This window comes from Triticum dicoccoides, chromosome 6B (assembly GCF_002162155.2).
Source record: "Triticum dicoccoides isolate Atlit2015 ecotype Zavitan chromosome 6B, WEW_v2.0, whole genome shotgun sequence".
In the NCBI taxonomy this organism is placed as follows: domain Eukaryota; kingdom Viridiplantae; phylum Streptophyta; class Magnoliopsida; order Poales; family Poaceae; genus Triticum; species Triticum dicoccoides.
Genome location: NC_041391.1, coordinates 129,489,137 through 129,496,099, shown reverse-complemented (window position 1 = coordinate 129,496,099; position 6,963 = coordinate 129,489,137).

Genomic DNA, 6,963 nt, shown 5'->3' with positions numbered 1-6,963 from the left:
ACTAATTTATAGGTAGGGAGCTAGGAGAGTCCAAATGAGGAGCGGTTTTCGCCCACACGATCGTGATCGAACGACCGAGAGCATGGAGGGGAGTTTGCTGGGCTTTGGGCCACTTTGGAAGGGTGTTGGGCTGCAAAGAGAAAGGGGCTTTTACGGTTACCCGGTTAACCGTTGGAGTATCAAACAACCTCCAAATGGCACGAAACTTGACAGGCGGTCTACCAGTGCTATACCAAGTCCACATGGCCAACCTCGGGCCATTCCGAGAAAGTTTAATACTTGCACACAACGAGAGACGAAAGGGGAACTCCGGAGGGCATAGGAGCGCCGGATTGCAAAACGGACAACGGGGAATATGCTCGGATGCATGAGACGAACACGTATGCAAAATGAAATGCACATGATGACATGATAAAATGCAACACGCAAGCAAATGACATGGCAACGATGGTGAGTAACTGGCGGACACCTGGCGCATCGAAGCCGGGGTGTTACAACACTCCTCCACTAACAAGAGATCTCGTCCCGAGATCTTAGGACCGAGGCGAAAGGGAAAAGGAATGAGGTGAAACAAGAACTCAAAAGAAGAAGCAAAGAATCGATATCACTCGAGAAGAAGAGAGGAACAACGAGAATAGCGAGAATCGAAAGCTCACGGAATCAGATAAACTGTGAAAGCACTCCGGTTAGAACGAGATAAGAATCGAATAAGACTGAAAGGATTTAGACCGCACTCTGGATGAAAATGGAAGGAATAGAACATGAACTTCACACGATGGGATGGCACTTGATGAGATGAACAACGCAAAGCCTCCGTTAGAATTAAAAGAATGGAATGAAATGAATTTAGTAGGAAGGAAAGAACAGAGTTGTTGAGAAAATCAACAACGAAAGGATAAGCTTTTTGTGGTCTTATAGATAACATCTCAAGATCATAAGGTGATAACCGGCCACAAACGGAAATTATTGGATAGCTTAGAAGAACGAAGAAATGCAAAACTCCAATTCAAAAGAATACAGAGAATTAATTGCACTTCGAGACGCAAGAAGAAAAGATACTTGAACTCCACCAACAAGAATCTTGATGAACTCCTGAAGAATGAATTAAATCATGAAGAACCACCATGAAGAACTCCGGTGACAAAAAGATGATGAGATAGAATGAAGGATGAAAGAATAAGATGAGCCTTGCGATGATTTAGATGGAGGTTCCGACGAAATGGCTGAGGAAATTGAACTCCGGAAAAGAAAAGATGAAAACACTTGGAACTAGAATCAAGAACAACTCCGAAGGAAGGGATTATTCACTTGGATGAAATAAGAATAAGATTTATTGTATGCTTATCCTTCATCAAATTAAATTGATGACCAACAATGGATTTTTCATACTACCTATTCTTCTTGAAAAGGATTGAGAGGGGGTATATCACAAAACTGAGAAAGTCTTCATGAACCACCGGTAGGATTGAAAAGAACGAATGAGTTAAAATGATAATCAAAGAAAAAGAATCTTGAACGAACCACCGTTAGAATTCGGAAATGACTGACGGCAGAGAATGAAACACCGGGAAGGATTAGAATAACCAATAAGCTCGAGGGGATTTAGATGCAAAAGAACAAGGAGATCACGAGCTGATTAAAGAACACTTGCACGAAGCACCGGGATAATTGGATAATGATAACTGGAATGATGGCCTCCGGTGAAACGAAACGGGAAAACAGCTTCTGACATACTCCGGATAGGTAAGAAAAGAATATCTGACAAATGGAATAATTCGAGAGGATAATATGAAGCTAGAACCATGAATCTTCGGAAGAACGGAAATGGTTTGGAGGAAAACTCTTATTCGGTCTTCAAATGATGATGAGAAACACCACCAAAATAACTGAGATACTCCGGGAGAATGAAAAGCGAAGAGGTTGAGCCAACAATGAAAAGAATTTGAAAGCGATCTTGGAAAGGCATCTGACTGATGAAATTCATTCTTATGTCAGACTTGAAAAGAATTTGAGAATAACTCCGGGGGAATTAGAAGAGTCAGGTAAGATCCTGGAAAAAGACATGTGGGTTAGGGCCCACTGAAGAGATAACACCGTTGAAAAGGTTTGTTGAAAAGATAGATGATGCATCGGAACAATTGAAATGTTTGAATGAGGTGACAACCTCGAATTAATTAGAACACAGACGAATCTCCTGAGATGTCTTGAACACTCCGGAATGATAAAATGGCGAGAGGCAAACGAGAAAGGAGAACACTTCGAGGAAAAGAATATGATCAACCCGAAAAACTTGAATTGAGTCCACCGGAGAAGAAAAGAGATGAAGAATATCGAACAAAATGAGAATTCACCGGTTGAGATGATTTACGAAAGACTGAAGAGGTTCCACACGAATGAGATAGATGGTCGAGAGAGAGTCAGACTCCGGGAAGAAAAGGTGGGCAGGCGGGAAAACAAAGACAACTTGGAAGGGGAATCGATGAATATCTTCAAAAGAAAACACCGATTGAAAGAATGCAAAGGCTTCGCACGAGTAGGATGGATACTCAATTATGGACTCCGGCTCCGAGAAGAAGAAGGGTGGGCGGGTGGGAAAGAAAACAACTGAGGATTGAACTCAAAGATGAAGAGGCTCGAGTCGACTTGACGAGAAATGCACCGGATCAAAAGGGCTGAGAACCAACGATCGGAAAACCAACTGCGTGATCCTAAAGAAAATTTGAAAGGGGAAGAGAAGTAATTCAAAACACCTACGTCAAGATTCCTTACCAGAGCGACGAAGGGGCAGAGGAGTAAAAAGAATTCCTACTCTCCAATATAACTAGACTCCGAAAACAGTTTATTCTAGACTCAACAACGGCCAAACTACACGATCAATCAAGGGGGCTCCTAGGGTCGGTCGAGGCTCTGATACCAACTTGTCACGCCCAATATGCGACCCTATTCAAAAGGAACTCGAAGGTCCCACCAAGGATAGACCCGCATATTGAAACGCTTTTGCAAGGTGGATATCATTACATCAATACATAATAGATGGGGATACATACATAAGGCATACAATGCCACACGAATACAACATCACAATACATCAGAGCATCATCCGACTATGGATGAAACACAAACAGAAACTCAAACGACATCCACCCTGCTAGCCCAGGCTGCCGACCTGGAACCTATCCCCTGATCGAAGAAGAAGCAGAAGAAGAACTCCAAATCAAGCAAACATCGCTCTCGCGTCATGATCATCGCATAAAACTGTACCTGCAACTGTTGTTGTAGTAATCTGTGAGCCACGAGGACTTAGCAATCCCATTACCATGGGTATCAAGACTAGCAAAGCTTAAAGGGAAACGAAGGGGTAAAGTGGTGAGGTTGCAGCAGCGACTAAGCATGATATGGTGGCTAACCAACGCAAATAAGAGCGAGAAGAGAGCACGCAGAACGGTCGTCAGCTAGCAATGATCAAGAAGTGATCCTGAACTCCTACTTGCGTCAAACATAACCCAGAAACCGTGTTCACTTCTCGGACTCCGCCGAAAAGAGACCATCACGGCTACACACACGGTTGATGCGTTTTAATTCGGATCTGGTGTCAAGTTGTCTACAACCGGACATTAACAAATTCCCATCTGCCTATAACCGCAGGCACGGCTTTCGAAAGATTATACCCTGCAGGGGTGTCCCAACTTAGCCCATGACAAGCTCTTGCGATCAACGAAGGAATAGACCTTCTCCCAGGAAGACCCGATCAGACTCGGAATCCCGGTTTACAAGACATTTCGACAATGGTAAAACAAGACCAGCAAGACCGCCCGATGCACCGACAATCCCGATAGGAGCTGCACATATCTCGTTCTCAGGGCAACACCGGATGAACACTACGTACAACTAAAACCAACCCTCAAGTTTCCCCTAGGTGGCGCTGCAAGTGGCTTTGGTTCGGACCAACACTTAGACAAGCACTGGCCCGGGGGGGCTATAATAAAGATGACCCTCGAGAGAGCGACTCCCAAGGGAAAAGTAGGTGGTGGTGAGGCAAATGGTAAAACCAAAGTTGGGCCTTGCTGGAGGAATTTTATTCAAAGCGAACTGTCAAGGGGGTCCCATAAATCACCCGACCGCGTAAGGAACGCAAAATCCGGGAACATAACACCGGTATGACGGAAACTAGGGCGGCAAGAATGGAACAAAACACTAGGCAAAAGGCTGAGTCTTCCACCCTTTACCAAGTATATAGATGCATTAATAATATAAGAGATATTGTGATATCCCAACCAAAAATCTTGTCCACCATGGAGAAATCTTCAACTTCACCTGCAACTAGCAACGCTATAAGAGGGGATGAGCAAAAGCGGTAACATAGCCAAACAACGGTTTGCATAGGAGAGGTGTCAAAGGTTAGAGGTTCATGGCAATATGGGGAGGCTTGAAGAACAGGTGATAGGTAACGCAGCATAGCGATAGAACGAAGCAACTAGCATAGTAATGATAGTAGTGAGATCCAGGGTAGCGGTCATCTTGCCTGAAATCCCGCAAGGAAGAAGAATGAGTCCATGAAGAAGATGAACGGATGAAGCCGAACCAAGCGTAGACGAACGAATCCTCACGATCGCAACGAAACAGGAACTATCGAGAAGAAGCACATAACATAGTAAACACACCACACATGAACAATGCGTGATGCACAACAAGCATGATGCATGACAAGACTATATGAAGCTACTCATGGCAAGATATGATGCAAACAAGAGCAACACATCAAGGCAAGTTTAAATGAGGCCGGGAACAACATATAACAATTCCGGTAAGTCCTCATATGCATATTTCGAAATTGGTCCAGATCTGAATAAACCTTATGTTCAAGTAGTTAAACAGCAAGTTAAGATGCACAAAGATGATCTACATGAGATTCTAGTCAAGTTGCATATAAAGTTCATTTAGTTCGGAGCTACGGCCTAGAAGATATGAGCAAAACAAGTTAAACATGGCATTGATGCAAAATGCACCCAAACATCAAGCAAACATCTCAAAACAAGGATGCAACATGATAATATGAAGCTACATGCAATTCTAAGCAAGTTTCATATAGAGCACACTCAAAACGGAGCAACGGGTCAAACACACACATGAAACAAGTTTAAAGGACAAGATGTCCAAAACAGCAACTAGGCATATTGCAAGCATCAAAACAACATGCTACAGCACCACAATATAATAACAAAAGTCATGGGCATGATGTACAGGTAAAGCACAACAAAACATGAATACTGAGCTATCTCCAGAAATCACTAGAACATGCTCAAACACACATGGTAAGATTGCAAGTTATAACAATTTCAGACCTTGCAGAAAATAACATCACGATGCAATGTTCAGAGCTATCAAAGAACATGTTACAGGAACTTATAATGGCAAACAAAGGCATGGCATGAATCTACTAATTGCATAGATCAAAAGTCCCTTACAAACCATAAGCCAAAAGGGATCAGAAAATATGATGGCACCCACGTAAACATAGCAAGTTATTAAACAGATTCAAACATGGCAGGAACAGAATTATGAAGGCATGTAAATAAGCTTGTGCAACTGACTACAGAACAATAAATGGCATGGCAAGGCACCCAACAGTAAGAAGACATGTTTGTGAAGCTAATCATGGCAATAGCAAGGTCATAGGGTGCATGGATCACTAGCAAAACACATGGTAACAACTGAACTTAATGTTAACAGGCTGACAGCAACATTATGAAGCAACTTTGGAGCAAGATATGAACAAGCTACAGTAGGCTATAAATGCTACCAGGGGCATGGATGGATTACGATGACATGTAGATCAAAACATGTTTATAGAACATCTCCAGATTATGCATAGAATGATTAGTAGCAACATGTTTATATAGCATCATGAAATAACAGATTCAGCCTAGCAAAACAGCAACATCATGAACCCTACTTAACAAGGTCGATTCACTCACCACAAGTCATTGCATGACAAGATAAGCATAGCATCATCAAGAAGACATGTTTGTGGAACAAACCAAGTCAAGAAAAAGTCCATAGCATGCACGGATCAACTATAGCAACCTTGGCCAAATTGAATAACATGTAAACAATCTGCCAGGAAACATTTTCAAGCAAAAGTAGAGCACGAAAATGACATGCTAGACTACTCCATAATTGCAACCAAGGGCATGAATGGATAGACAATAACCACATGTTCAAAACACCCTTACTGAAGTATCTCAAAATATGCATGGATCTCTCTGTAGCATCAAGTTTACATGGCATCAAAATAACAGCAGAACAGGGACTAAAATCAGCAACATCATGATGCCTAGTTTGCATGCTTGTGCTAGTCACCACATTGATCACAAAAATACATGGCATACACCCCTGTAAAGATGGCATGGCATAGTTCAAAACACATGTAGACATCAACCTCATAGGATGCACACATCAATCATGGAAAAAATGACGAAAGAGTTTGTTCTGATAACAGACAGCAGAAAACATTATGAAGCATTCTTACAACGATGATTCAGGCATCAAGATGACCTCAAATCAATATGATTCAATGGAATAAAATGATGTACTCGTTGAGACGAACAATTTGACATATTACACACAAAAAACGGAGCTACGGATGCAGAGATACGGCAGGTCAAACATGGCATGAAAATAACAAAATAATCGGGGACTTGGTGGATTCGGGGTCAACCTCTGGATCTGCACGGTTTACGAGGTTCGTCGGAGAACCTCGCCGGAGACGACGGAGATGGCCGGATCTGACGCGAGGGGGCCTCCTCCGGCCGGATCTCGCCGGATCCGGCGCGGGGAGAGGTGGAACGGTGAAGGCGGCTGCGGGGCGAAGACACCGGCGGCGGGGCGCGAGGCGCCGGCGAGGCGCGGGGCACCGGATCCAGGGGCCGGCGAGGTCCGAGGCGGTGCCGGCTGCGCCGGGTC